Source organism: Delphinapterus leucas, chromosome 11 (assembly GCF_059928025.1).
Source record: "Delphinapterus leucas isolate spDelLeu-1000000601 "Yukka" chromosome 11, BTC_Dleu_Yukka2, whole genome shotgun sequence".
NCBI lineage: Eukaryota > Metazoa > Chordata > Mammalia > Artiodactyla > Monodontidae > Delphinapterus > Delphinapterus leucas.
Window position 1 is genome coordinate 51,919,035 of NC_143139.1, and position 15,404 is coordinate 51,934,438.

Consider the following 15,404-nt stretch of genomic DNA (forward strand, 5'->3'; position numbering starts at 1 on the left):
GTATACATCAGCTATAATTCTAAGGAAAAAAAAAATGTTGATTTTGTGAGTGATTTACAAAGCCTGTTTTATTTTGTCTCGTTTTTAAATTTTTGGCTGCATTGGGTCTTTGTGGCTGCGCGCGGGCTTTCTCTAGTTGCGGCGAGTGGAGGCTACTCTTCGTTGCGGTGCACGGGGCTTCTCATTGCGGTGGCTTCTCTTGTTGCAGAGCACGGGCTCTAGGCACGCGGGCTTCAGTAGCTGTGGCTTGCGGGCTCAGTAATTGTGGCTTGGGGGCTCTAGAACACAGGCTCAGTAGTTGTGGCACACGGGCTTTGTTGCTCAGCGGCATGTGGGATCTTCACCGACCAGGGCTCGAACCTGTGTCCCCTGCATTGGCAGGTGGATTCTTAACCACTGTGCCACCAGGGAAGTCCAACAAAGCCTGTTTAATAAGGAAAGGTGACTGTATTAGTTTCCTATGGCTGCTGTAACAAATTACCACAAACTCAGTGACCTAAAATAAGAGAAATTTATTCTCTTTCAGTTCTGGAAGCTGGGAAGCCCAAAATGGTTTTTCTGGGTGGAAACCAAGGTGTCAGCAGGGTTCATGCCCTCTGAAGGCTCTAAGGAAGAATCTGTTTCCTTGCTTTTTCCAGTTTCTGGAATTGCACTCTGCTTTCCTTGGCTCACGACCCCTTCCTCCATCTTCAAAGTCAACAGTCTGGACTTTTGTTTCAGTGGTCACATTACCTTTTCCTTCTTCTTTATAATCAAGTCTCCCCCTTATAAGTATATTTGTGATTGTATTTAGAACCCACCAAGATAATCCCAGATCACCTCCCCATCTCAAGAACCTGAACTTAGATCTGCAAAGTCCCTTTTATCATACAAGGTACTTCTCACAGTTTCTAGGAATCAGGACCTGGGTATTTTGGGGGGCCATTATTCAGCCTACCAAAGTGAAAAACATATATTTGAATAGGAGGCCGGTGGTTTAAAGTTCTACTTCCAAATTTGGAATAAGACAGAGGCAATTACTTTCTAAAATATATAGTTTGCATGAAAGAAACAGATAAATGAAGCAAAAGACAGCTGTGGTTACTTTCTATGACAACCTTAAGTCATCACCAGCATATATACCTCATCCTGAAAATGGGCACCAATCTTCCATCATTTCTAACACTGTCAACATAGAAATAGTTGCAGCAGGCTTGCAGGTGCTGATTGTAATCACTAACATAATTGAGGCTGTAACCATTCTTTTCTTTTGCTGTTCTCCAAGATTACTATTTGAGTGGGCTCTCACAATCCAGTGTTTATAGTTTCCTCAGTGATGGAGGGGGAGGATGAAAGGATACACAGGTCTGATTTCTCATCCTCTTCAGCTTGAATATTATGTGATGGTTTTATTTCTCACTCTCTCCCATTTTCAAACACTTTTATTAAACATGAGAGAGAGTCTGAAGTTAAAACTCTTTGTTTTTCATTTCCGCCCCTGTTATACAAACCAAATTGATGATGGACTCAGTTAACCGAATGGTTAGAAGAAAAGAGATTTTGTGGAACAGTCAGTAATTTCTTGCTGTTTGGAAATTTTGCATAAGAATGATTAAAAATAAACACCAATGCGTACTCAGTAGAAGTGTCATAGATCCTACCAATGATTCTTTTTTTTTTTTGAAGATGTTAGGGGTAGGAGTTTATTTATTTATTTATTTATTTTTACTGTGTGTGTGGGTCTGTGCGAGGGCTTTCTCTAGTTGTGGCAAGCGGGGGCTACTCTTCATCGTGGTGCGCGTGCCTCTCACTATCGCGGCCTCTCTTGTTGCGGAGCACAGGCTTCAGACGCGCAGGCTCAGTAGCTGTGGCTCACGGGCCTAGTTGCTCCGCGGCATGTGGGATCTTCCCAGACCAGGGCTCGAACCCGTGTCCCCTGCATCGGCAGGCAGATTCTCAACCACTGCGCCACCAGGGAAGCCCCTACCAATGATTCTTGATTCATACTTATGGATGCAGATATATTCAACTTTTCTCTTTCTAGTTTTATAAGCCCCCAGGGAGAAAATTAAATGGTTATTACTATTTGATGAAAAGTATGATTAGAGCCCTCATTAGCTGAACTCTCTAGCTTAATAATATGCAAAACAGACTGATCTTAGATCAGAAAACCTGTAAGTTCCCTTTAAACTCTAAGTTTTATGATTCTCTGCTTTTGTGTTTGCTGACAAAAGAACAAGAAAAAAGAAGCAAAGATCAGCACATGTTTCTCCTTCGCGCGTGAAACATTTGCCTTTGTTTTGGCTTGGAATGCCCACTCTTAGAGACAGATACAGCCTCGTGTGTCACATTCTTGCCACCATCTCTACACTTTTAGTTGAGATTGTCATTGACAGGGTAACACACCTGGGAACCACACCAGTTCCCAGAACCATAATTTTAAATACCATCCTAGCAGTCTCTAAATTGCAAGGGTTCCTTTGTAAGGTGAGAAACCCTCTCTCCTGGAGGTTTGTTTATTTTGCAGTTAGGAAAGATAAGGGACTCCTTTGTGAACCATTGGCTTGGAATTTAAACGTATAGTATTGCTGACAGAGTGCTGACAATTCATCATATGGTGTATTTAGCATTTTCTTTCTCTCAGGGTGGTGGGCTGGGGCGGTCCCCTCCCTTCTTCCCGGTCCCTGAGCGGAGGATCCTTGGGCAGCGATGACTCAGCCCATCTCCTGTCAACCACTGCTGCCATCCAGTCACTGGCTCAGAAGGGTTCCCTCACCACGGGTTTATTTGGAGGGCTCACTTCCAAAACAAAGATTAAAATGCCCTTTCTCTTTAATAGTCTCACTGAACACTTGCTCGTTAATGTTCAGACACTAATAGCACTGGAAAGAGTCGTTGCTTGTGTCAACTCATCAAGTAGTCTAAACAAGCCTGTTGGAGGCTGGCCAGTTCTGGCCAGTCATTGACCACAGACACGATCTGGAAGGCTGTTACAACTTGTGAAAGTGAGAGGTAGCTTTGCTTCCTGTCTAGCCCACTTCCCAGGGATTGTCCCCAGAAGCACTGAACTTTGAGGCCAGCAGGGGTTTTTGTTCAGTTGTGGCCTTAAGATGTGCTTTATTGTTTAGCACTAAAATTGAGATGTGTGTCAAAGCTGGAGAATTCTGGAAAAGCCAGAAATAAGAGCATTATCTGAAGCGAGGCTTGGCAGCTGGAAGTTTATAATTTAGTCTTGTGGTTAGAAGGTGCTGATAGTTTTTGTCCTACTTGGTTTTTGATGAGTGAGTGGGCGGATTTGCGAGTTCCCTTCTTTGGATGATGGCGGTGCTTTTTCAGAGATATCGCTCCTCTTCTTCAGATTAGCCACATTTATCCCAGCCACGTGCTTCCTCTCTACAAAAAGAGCTTTACAATCATTACGCATCCCTCAATAAGGTGGATGGAGAAAAATCTTCAAGTATGCCCTTCTGACAATAGCAAATAAACAAATTCAAAAGACTAATATTGAAAAAATTGGTACAGAGTTGTGTTTCATTTCTAACTCTGGAGTATTTCTCAGGAGGGGAAAAAGGAGGCTGTATCTCTTACATGGCATCCGAGATCCAATCTGGTCTCATTTATTTGAGAACTTTTTATTAGTCACTCATTCTGTGCCAGGAACCATGCTAGATGCCAGGGATTCAAAGATGAAAACAACATGGTCATTGCCTCCAAGGAGTGTATATCCTTAAATAAAGTCATTGCTGTGATGGAAAGATGAAGAAAGTACAAAAGAGAGCAGCTGAAAGAGGCTGGAAAGAGTTGATTAAGGAGATTCTATTTGAACTGAAATGTAAAGGACTATGGGGATTTGTCAGAGGAAAAAAATCAGGAGAACAGAAGGAAGGGGGATGGTTACCCAGGGAATTCAGATCCTCTCCTGCCATCAGAAGGGGGAAGGCTTTGAGGGAGATAGGGCTGCATAGAACAGCAAGGACCAGGCCATTCAATGCCTTGGAAGTGTAGTTTTCACTCTTACGTGATGGTTAGGTGATTGGAAATATCCAAACAAAAAAGTGATGTGATCTCATTTGCAGGTGAATAAAAAATCAATTTGGAAAACTGAATGCATACACAAAGGGATCCACTCTTCACCTATCATCTGGTCATTGAGGCTGTGATCAGGGCACAGAGAAAAGCTACCCCCCACCCATCTTTTTCATCTCTATCGTGATCCTTAATGGATTTAAGGGACTTTCCGAATCTTATTTCAAGCCTTATGCAAGTCTTTGGGAAGTTTGTTGAGGCTTCCCAACATTTTATCTCTGTCTAGGTCTCTTTTTTCTCTTTTTGCTTTTTCCCCAGCATCTTACCATGCCTTGCTATTTTTGAGCTCAGTGGTCTTAAGGCTTTTCAAAACATATTCAAATTTGGAGTAAAGCTATGATAATTGAAACAGTGTGACATTGTTACAAGATTGGAAAGACATAGCACTGGAAGACATAGCTGATTCAGAATCAGACTCTAGTATTCATGAAAACTTATATGAGAAATGAATCATCACAAATCAGTATTTCATGAAAAAGTGTTATTGATACAAATAATTAATAAATAATAAAGTTCAATTTCATAAGTAATCAAAAAATGCTAACTAAAACAAAGGTAAGGTAAAAGATACCATTAAACAAGAAAAATTAAATGTAATGCCCATGAGGTATAGGTGAGAAAGGCATTCTCCTACTCAGTAAAAAAACATAACTTTTCTGGGCTGCCCTAGTGACGCAGTTGATAAGAATCTGCCTGCCAATGCAGGGGACACAGGTTTGAGCCCTGGTCTGGAAAGATCCCACATGCCTCAGAGCAATAAGCCCATGCACCACAACTACTGATCCTGTGCTCTAGAGCCCGCGAGCCACAACTACTGAAGCCCACGTGCCTAGAGATGTTGATCTGCAACTAGAGAAGCCACCGCAATGAGAAGCCCACGCACCGCAACAAAGAGTGGCCCCTGCTCGTTGCAACTAGAGAAAGTCTGCAGGCAGCAACGAAGACCCAACACAGCCAAAAATAAATAAATAAAATAAAAATAAAAAGACATAAACTTTCTGAAAAGGCATGGATATAATTTGTTTTAAAAATGTTTATACCCTTGATCTCATGATTTCACTGATCAAAACATATTTTAAGAAAAAAAATTGGAGAATTAGACAAAGATTTGTGCACAAAAATGTTCATTGTAGCATTATTTATAATAACACACATTCTAAGAAGAGATGATTTATAAAGTAATGATACCAGTAGTCATTCTCTTTCACAGAAATGAACATTTATTGAACTTCTACTACAAGCCAGTGATTAATTTATCTCCTGTAACCTTCCCATGCTGCAGCTTATGAAATCAGGCTCAGAGGGGTTTGGTAATCTGCCCAAGATCACACAGTTTTGGTGCTAACCCAGATCTGGCATCAAAACCTTATTCTTTCCATTATACCTCAGTAGTTCTATTTATAAATATGTGTCAATTGTTTACTTCAAAAATAACTATAAGGAGCTCCATATCTCTTTCTATTTTTCCAACATTCCAGAAGACAAGGGAGTTCTGCTTTTGGATTCCTGTGGTGTGAGTGGGGGAGCTAGTGCCTACAGCTTGGAGAGTCAATGAATTCATCTGCAATTTAGATCATTCATTTCCCAAGAAAAAATAGTGAGCCATAAGATTGCAATGTTCCTCCTGGGAATCTTCTCTCTCTTACTCTTGGAATAAATCCAGAGGAGACAAGCACTTAAGACATTGAGTACATCCCAGATACGATCTGTAGTAAATATTAGCTAGTCCATCTACACTTAGTGTTTAGTTATTTATAAGGCTACCTCTTCTATTAGATAGCCAGTTTCTCAGGGTTAAGGAAATACAGCATTGTCAGTGCCTTGAATATAGAGAGAGTACACTGTCTAGTGGCAGAAGCAGAGGACTACAGTTATTTCTCAACAGTCAATAGCTTGACTCAATTCTTACAGGAGGCACTGGTTGGCTTCACTTATTGTAGAAATGGAAAGTGGAAGTAAAAACAAACTACCAGCCTCACAGGATCAAAGGTCCATCAGCCTATAGCTGCAAATTGCCAAGAAACACGCTGCAGGAATACCAAGTGTTGATGGTCAACAGAAAAGTCGTAAAATAAATAACACTGGTTTGCCTCCTCCTTATATTTTCTTACTTTGAAGGTGTTTGGCACACTTGTTTTAATCCTGTGCAAAGTTCTAATCTGCTATCTTTAGACTGAACCAGTGGCTAGTTTCAGCTTTGGACCTCTACATAGCAAGAAGCAATAGAAGAGTCCTCCTAGTCATAGAGAAATCTCTCCTTTTCCTCTATATCCACTCCCTCCCTCTTTTCTTTTCCCTCCACAAAGAATAGAATGTGTTTCTATTTCATCAAATCTGAGATAACACTGATTATAAGACTAACCAACATTTCAGGTATAATTTTGTTTTTCTGTGTGTTTTTTTTTTTTTTTTTTTTTTGCGGTACGCGGGCCTCTCACTGTTGTGGCCTCTCCCGTTGCAGAGCACAGGCTCCGGACGCACAGGCTCAGCGGCCATGGCTCACGGGCCCAGCCGCTCCGCGGCATGTGGGATCCTCCCGGACCGGGACACGAACCCGTGTCCCCTGCATCGGCAGGCGGACTCTCAACCACTGCGCCACCAGGGAAGCCCTTCCATCATTTTTTGATTCAGAATTTTTCTCCACACACAGCGTTGCTCTCTGTGCTATCAAAATGTTGTGTTTGCTGCACAAGAGTGCTCCACTGTTCTCTATGGGATTTTCCTTCAAGTCATAGACACCCATTTCTGCAAATGCTGGTTATTGCTTGATCTCGCCAGATCAAAGGAAGGTTTTCAGACAACAGCCAGAATTCATGTTTCTTCCTCAAATTATCTTTTAAGAGTTTGTTGACTTAAATATTGAAGGGTTGCAGTTATCCAGTCATGTTTCCAAAATGTCAACCAAATTCAAGGTTATGGGAACAAAAGCAATGACGGTTATGTCAGAACTTCTACCTGGCCAACACTGATTATGAGACCATTGATTGTAAGATGTCAAAGATGTTAAAATGTAAGTAAATTAGTAAAGTGGTAAGGGGATGATTTCATCTTGAGTTGATGATATAAATTTTTTATTCAATTTCCACTGCATAGGGAGGACAGTGCAGGGAGGGATATAGGGCTAGAGGTTAGGGTTGGAGAGTTGTTTTCTGATCATTATTTACTCCAAGTCTGAGTTTTGGTGTCCCATAAAGGGCTCAGTGTTTGTAGGCTGACCCCAACATCTTTAAGGGAACTGTTTAAAGATGTTCAAGGAGCTGACCAAGTACCAAGAGCCTAGGATTAAATCAGCATGTAGTTTTCATTTTATTTCCAACATTTCTAATTTATAATGGTTACTTTTTATAGAAATAGATCCACCTTAAGAAGAATCAAGTTTCTTTGTTTGCCTCGCCACTCTAAAGTTCAAACACATCAGATGTTACTAAGAGTTTTCTGTGAACCCTAGGAGGGAATCTGAGCCATTTACCTGAAAATAGATATGTGGGAAACTGCCTCTACCTTTAAATTGAAGCGAGGCCAATCCGTATGTCGATTTCATTGAGGTTACATTGGAGGCATTGTTTAGTTGATTATTCATACAGGAGTGTGGAGTGAAAACCAAAAGTCAATAGATGGTAGTAGGCAAAGTGTTTATGGTTAAAAAAAAAAAACAACAAAAAAACCACTCCCCCATTTGGATAGATTTGTGTGGGACAGAGGTAAAGGAAGGGCAATAAGATGAGGAGGGAAGAGGAGATTGGAAAGTGAAAAGTTATCACCAAAGAGGTAAATGTTTGAACAATAGACATTTTCATGACTTTCAAGCACACACAATATTAGGAATTGGCTCAAGTCTGTTTTATTCAAAAAAGACCCTTAGTCTTTCTTTTTTTAAAAAATAAATTTATTTATTTATTTTTGGCTGTTAAAACTATATCACTCTGGTCTTCTCCATAGATTGGAATGAATTTTTGTCCAAAAGTATGTGACATCCTATTTTGGTCGATTGTTGTTTAATTTTATTATGTAAAATTTCCAAGTTCAAGGATGAGAATCTGACCAAAGCCCGGAAGCTGAAATACAACTTGATGAGCCCCATGTTAGGAACAAAAACAACAAAAATGTTAGCCTCTTCATGTTCAGAGCATATCTTTACATTTTTCTGTAAATAATCTGTAGATAATTTGTTTCCTGAATTCATTAAGTTTTTGGCTAAAATATATGGAAAATGCACAAAAGTGGTCCAAACAGATGTCCAAAGAGATATTAAATGTAGCCACTGGTTATTTGTTTACCTCAACTTCACTTTGTATTAAGACTTTGCATACATCTTATTAATGAGAATTGAAAATTTTTAAATGCGACCAAAATATTTTTAGTTTTGCATTTAAAATTTCAAGTTCAAAACCTCTGAATATGTTTTTGTCATCCAGAAAAACAAGTAGGAGACATGATCTTCATCTTTGGTTCTAAGAAATTATCTGCTTAAACACCAAACGATATTTTCATATTTCATATTATCTTTTTCATAGTCATTTCATATTATATTATTGTTGCTGGTAATTTTCAGTCCAGCTTTGCATTTTCTGATGAATCATTAAAAAAAAAAAGACTCTTCGGACAGTTGCAAATAGATAGGAAAGAATTTAATGGAATTGTCAGCTATTTGTCTGTATTTTTGGAATACTTAAAACTTCCCTCACATTTATGCTTTTTCCCTACAGTTTTATTATACACTAATTCTTAAATGGTGCAAGCTTATCTCTAGCTCTGCCTTTGTTCAAATTCTCACAAACAGTGTTTCAATGAAGGACACATTAGTGGGATAGGTTGGGGGGAGTGATACATATCATGCTATGGTGTTGGCCAGGCCACTTAGCCTGAGAGGGTAAAAAGCAAAGGATATGAGTCATAATGGCAACAAATTAAAGGGCTCTGGTTGATTGGGACCAGCACTTGTAAATTTGTTGGAACCCCAGCTTTTTCCCACTTGCTCTCCCTCCACACCAACATCTCAGGTGACTCCCGAATTATCCTTAGGATCCAATTATTGTAGCTGCTTAGTTTATTCTCTTCCCATCTCTGTCACAGCAATGTGATTGCTTTCCTCTCTTTAACTTTTCTATACACACGTGAACGCATGTATACACACACACACACACACACACACACACACACACATGCAGTAGCTGATGTTCAGTAAGCCATTCTGAGCCGACATCCAGGGTGCTGTTGATGAAGTTTTTGAACTTCACGTTAATGAAGTTCCCCTGCCCCAGACGGCTGTCCCCTTCTCTGCCTGTCTCCCCTTTCTGTGTCACGGCAGACCTCTCTTGCCTCCCCAGGGGAAATTCTGTTTCCAACAGCCATTTTTCCAGTTACTTTCCCCAATTCAGTCTCTCCTTCTTGAGTGGTGGGAACTCACAACGTTATTAGAAGTTACAAACTCATATTATCTTCATCTTTTTTTATTTTAATTTTTAAAATTAATTTTTATTGGAATATGGTTGCTTTACAATGTTGTGTTAGCCTCCGCTATACAACAAAATGAATCAGCCGTACACATACAGATATCCCCTCCCTGTTGGACTTCCCTCCCATATAGGTTACCACAGTGCATTAGGTAGAGTTCCCTGTGCTTTACAGTATGTTCCCATCAGTTGTCTATTTTATACATAGTATCAATATGTATATGTGTCAATCCCTATCTCCCAGTTCCTCCCACCCCACTCCTTTCCCCTTGATATTTATACATCTGTTCTCTACATCTGTGTCTCTATTTCTGCTTTGCAAATAAGATCATCTATACCATTTTTCTAGATTCCACATACATGCATTAATGTATGATATATGTTTTTCCCTTTCTGACTTACTGCACTCTATATGACAATCTCTAGGTCCATCCACGTCTCTGCAAATGACCCAGTTTCATTTTTTTATGGCTGAGTAATATTCCATTGTATATATGTACCACATCTTTTTTATCCATTCCTCTGTTGATGGAAGTTTTGGTTGCTTCCATGACCTGGCTATTGTAAATAGTGTTGCAATGAACATTGGGGTGCATGTGTCTCTTTGAATTATGGTTTTCTTAGGGTGTATGCCCAGGAGTGGGATTGCATGATCATATGGTAGCTCTACTTTTAGTTTTTTAATGAACCTCCATACTGTTCTCCATAGTGGCTGTATCAACTCACATTCCCACCAACAGTGCAAGAGGGTTCCCTTTTCTCCACACCCTCTCCAGCATTTATTGTTTTGTAGATTTTTTTGATGATGGCCATTCTAACTGGTGTGAGGTGATACACACTTTGCAGTTTTGATTTGCATTTCTCTACTAATTAGTGATGCTGAGCATCTTTTCATGTGCCTCTTGGCCATCTGTATGTCTTCTTTGGAGAAATGTCTATTTAGATCTTCCTCCCACTTTTGATTGGGTTGTTTGTTTTTTTGACATTGAGCTATATGAGCTGCTTGTATATTTTGGAGATTAAACCTTCATCAGTTTCTTCATTTGCAAATATTTTCTCCCATTCTGAAGGTTGTCTTTTCACCTTGTTTATGGGTTCCTTTTTTGTGCAAAAGCTTTTAAGTTTCATTAGGTCCCATTTGTTTACTTTTGTTTTTATTTTCATTACTCTAGGAGGTGGGTCAAAAAAGATCTTTCTGCGATTTATGTCAAAGAGTGTTCTGCCTATGTTTTCCTCTAGGAGTTTGATAGTGTCTGGCCTTACATTTAGGTCTTTAATCCATTTTGAGTTTATTTTTGTGTATGGTGTTAGGGAGTGTTCTAATTTCATTCTTTTACATGTAGCTGTCCAGTTTTCCCAGCACCACTTATTGAAGAGGCTGTCTTTTTTTCCCTGTAAATTTTTGCCTCCTTTTATCATAGATTAGGTGACCATAGGTGCGTGGGTTTATCTCTGGGCTTTCTATCTTGCTCCACTGATCTATATTTCTGTTTTTGTGCCAGGACCATACTGTCTTGATTACTGTAACATTGTAGTATAGTCTGAAGTCAGGGAGCCTGATTCCTCCAGCTCCTTTTCTCTTTCTCAAGATTGGTTTAACTATTCAGGGTCTTTTGTGTTTCCATACAAATTGTAAAATTTTTTGTTCTAGTTCTGTAAAAAATGCCATTAGTAATTTGATAGGGATTGCACTGAATCTGTAGATTGCTTTGAGTAGTATCATCATTTTCACAATATTGATTCTTCCAATCCAAGAACATGGTATATCTCTCCATCTGTTTGTGTCATCTTTGTTTTCTTTCAAGAGTGTCTTATAGTTTTCTGCGTACACGTATTTTGCCCCTTTAGGTAGGTTTATTCCTAAGTATTTTACTCTTTTCGTTGCAGTGGTAAATGGGATGGTTTCCTTAATTTCTGTTTCTGCCCTTTCATTGTTAGTGTATAGGAATGCAAGAGATTTCTGTGTATTAATTTTGTATCCTGCAAATTTACCAAATTCATTGATTAGCTCTAGTAGTTCTCTGGTGACATCTTTAGGATCTTCTATGTATAGAATCGTGTCATCTGCAAACAGTGACAGTTTTACTTCTTTTCCAATTTGTATTCCTTTTATTTCTTTTTCTTCCCTGATTGCTGTGGCTAGGACGTCCAAAACTATGTTGAATAATAGTGGCAGGAGTGGACATCCTTGTCTTGTTCCTGATCTTAGAGGAAATGCTTTCAGTTTTTCACCATTGAGAATAATGTTTGCTGTGAGTTTGTCATATATGGCCTTTATTATGTTGAGGTAGTTTCCCTCTTCACCCATTTTCTGGGGAGTTTTTATCATAAATGGATGTTGAATTTTGTCAAAAACTTTTTCTGCGTCTATTGAGATGATCATATGGTTTTTATTCTTCAATTTGTTAATATGGTGTATCACACTGATTGATTTGCATTTATTGAAGAATCCTTGCACCCCTGTGATAAATCCCACTTGATCATTGTGTATGATCCTTTTAATGTGTTGTTGGATTCTGTTTGCTAGTATTTTGTTGGGGATTTTTGCATCTATATTCATCAGTGATATTGGTCTGTAATTTTCTTTTTTTGTGATATTTTTTTCTGGTTTTGGTATCAGGGTAATGGTAGCCTCATAGAATGAGTTTGGGAGTGTTCCACCCTCTGCAATTTTTTGGAAGAGTTTGAGAAGGATAGGTGTTAGCTCTTCTCTAAATGTTTGATAGAATTCACCTGTGAAGCCATCTGGTCCTGGACTTTTGTTTGTTGGATGATTTTTAATAACAGTTTCAATTGCATTACTTGTGATTGGTCTGTTCATATTTTCTATTTCTTCTTGGTTCAGTCTTGAAAGGTTGTACTTTTCTAAGAATTTGTCCATTTCATCCCGGTTGTCCATTTTATTGGCATAGAGTTGCTTGTAGTAGTCTCTTATGGTCCTTTGTATTTCTATGGTATCAGCTGTAAGTTCTCCTTTTTCATTTCTAATTTTGCCAGTTTGCATCCGCTCCCTTTTTTTCTTGATGAGACTGGCTAAAGGTTTATAGATTTTGTTTAACTTCTCAGAGAGCCAGCTTTTAGTTTTATTGATCTTTGCTATTGTTTTCTTCATTTCTATTTCATTCTATCTTCATCTTTTAAAGAGGTGGTGTGGATGGGACAGGTATGGAAAGGGCCAAGTAATAGGTAGCATTTCTTCATTTTCTGTGTTAAAATGACTTGTGGGTATGTAATCCTGGGCCTTAAAATCAGTAATCCAGAATTTTGGCCCTCTTGACTTCTTTGTCCATGAAATGGGAGACTATGTATCCTGCCAGCCAGAGGATTATGAAGACTGTCTACCCAGCATACTTAGTTTTGGTTCAAAGCTACCAGCATAAAGTATTATTTCAGGATGAGTTGGGGTTCTATGCCAGGTATCCATATGAAACATGTCCAGAACATTAACACCTTCATCCTTTGTTTCAGGAATCTCGAAGCCCCCAACCCATTGAAGTAACATGGCTGTGGGTTATACTTTTGTACAAGACAAAAGCATGCCTTTTACAAAAACGTCTTTAACTTGAGTGGCTGGAGGTTTCGTGTTTTCTGTTGTGTGAGGTTCACAAGACATTGGGAAAGAGCACATATTTCTGGCTTATGTGGATTCTCACCCTAAGTTTACACAGAAGCACAGCTGAAACTGAGTTTCACTTGATTTCCACCTGAAACCAGAATTCATCTCAGGTTCATTTGAAATGTGCACCTATCTAGTTTAGGACTGGAGGCAGCAAACCTCTCAGCCAGCTTGGCCTGAATCTGAGGTTTTGATTCAGAAGTTTGGAGTTTTCATTCAGGAGCTTTGCACAATCCTGGGCTATCTCGGGCCATGATCTGAAATCCCATCAGACTCACTTCAGACCATATGGAGTAAAGATAGAGACCTCTATGGCTCTTACTTACTGGTCACACGTTCATTCCAATGTTTCTATGTCCTCTGCCGCCTTCACTAGACTTCTACAGTGAATACTTTTTCTCAAAAAAAAAAAAAAGGGCTTCCCTGGTGGCACAGTGGTTGAGAGTCCGCCTGCCGATGCAGGGGACACGGGTTCATGCCCCGGTCCGGGAAGATCCCACATGCCGCGGAGCGGCTAGGCCCGTGAGCCGTGGCCGCTGAGCCTGCACGTCCGGAGCCTGTGCTCCGCAACGGGAGAGGCCACAACAGTGAGAGGCCCGTGTACCGCAAAAAAAAAAAAAAAAAAAGACACTAGATATTAGCATCAGTGGCTGCTAGAAATGAACTGATCAAAAAGCCTATCAATTTCTTGACACTCCATTACATGCATTGAACAATTGTTTCCAAAGTGTTTGCTTTTACTTCCCTCAGCAGAAGTACTTTTGAATCCAATAACCACCTCCCACTATATAGTGTTTTAAGATCTGAAAGTATTATTTCTAATTATGTTGGTAAGTTGTGTTTTTTTTGTTTTTTTGGCTGTGCTGCACAGCTTGTGGGATCTTAGTTCCCAGACCAGGAATCGAACCCGGCCCTCGGCAGTGAAAGCACAGAGTCCTAACCACTGGACCGCCAGGGAATTCCCTGTTGGTAACTTTTCAAGAAGGTCCATTGTATAATTTCAAGTATAAAAATCACCAAAAATTCTAGTCAGTTCTTTAAAATACATAGGTCTCTAGGGCTTCCCTGGTGGCGCAGTGGTTGAGAGTCCGCCTGCCAATGCAGGGGTTCACGGGTTTGAGTCCTGGTCCGGGAAGATCCCACATGCCGCGGAGCAACTAAGCCAGTGAACCACAACCACTGAAGCCCGCGCACCTAGAGCCCGTGCTCTGCAACAAGAGAAGCCACCGCAATGAGAAGCCCGCGCACCACAACGAAGAGTAGCCCCTGCTCGCTGCAGCTAGAGAAAGCCCGCGCGAAGCAATGAACACTCAACGCAGCCAAAAATAAATAAATAAAATTTAAAATATATAGGTCTTTGGAATAAATGAGACAATATGAAGTTGTGCATTTTTTAACGTCTGGGAATTATACCACTGATTTTCCCTGTGTTGGTTACTGTCCCAATGTGAAAATCTATTTGCATGACAAGGTCTCATTTATACTTCAGTGACTCATTTTTATGGTGAACTATATTTCGTTGCTGCTTTCAGTATAGATAATAGTAGATCACAAGACGAAACGGTGTAAACCCAAATAAAATAGAGAAATTTCTATTAGTTTTGACAATGGGGAGAAATTCCTGTTTCCTTTGGTGAATAATGCAGATGAAGGATATTTCTTGGTAATAGTGTTTTAGGAGACATCTGGCTACAGAGTATTGGGTTTTCCCAGAAAATAGTGCTTCACAATTGATTTCCAAGTTATTTCTCAAATCCTCAGGAAATAGATTAGCTTTGCAGCATAGCCTTATTTATTCAAACATATTAGAAATCAAAGTGGGTTTGAACTGGTAAAATGTCTGAATTGAAGACTATTTGTAGAGAAATGCATCTGGATTCCTTTTAAGGATATACCGTCATTGAAACATGATTAATAAAGTTTCTAAGCCAAATCCTTTGAAGGAAACTCTTTCATGAATAGAAGAGACAGTTGAGAATAAATTATAATCATCAAGTCAATTGTTTCTAATAAGTGGGTTCTAGAAAACTGTTTGTTCCTTTAAGATTTAAGAGTCTCTCCAAGTCTAGTTTTCACTATTAATTATCTGGGTACACTTTGTGTTCACAGAGAATGCAAATGTATGCTTCAATCGGGTTTCTGAATCAGTGAGGTTTGGGAGAAACTGGGGGGCATTACCTAGCCCCTAGGCGGCTGCCTCCCTGGCTAGGTCAGTTATCACTGCTGGCTACATTTTCTATTTTCTCTTCCATTACCACAATATCCCAGGC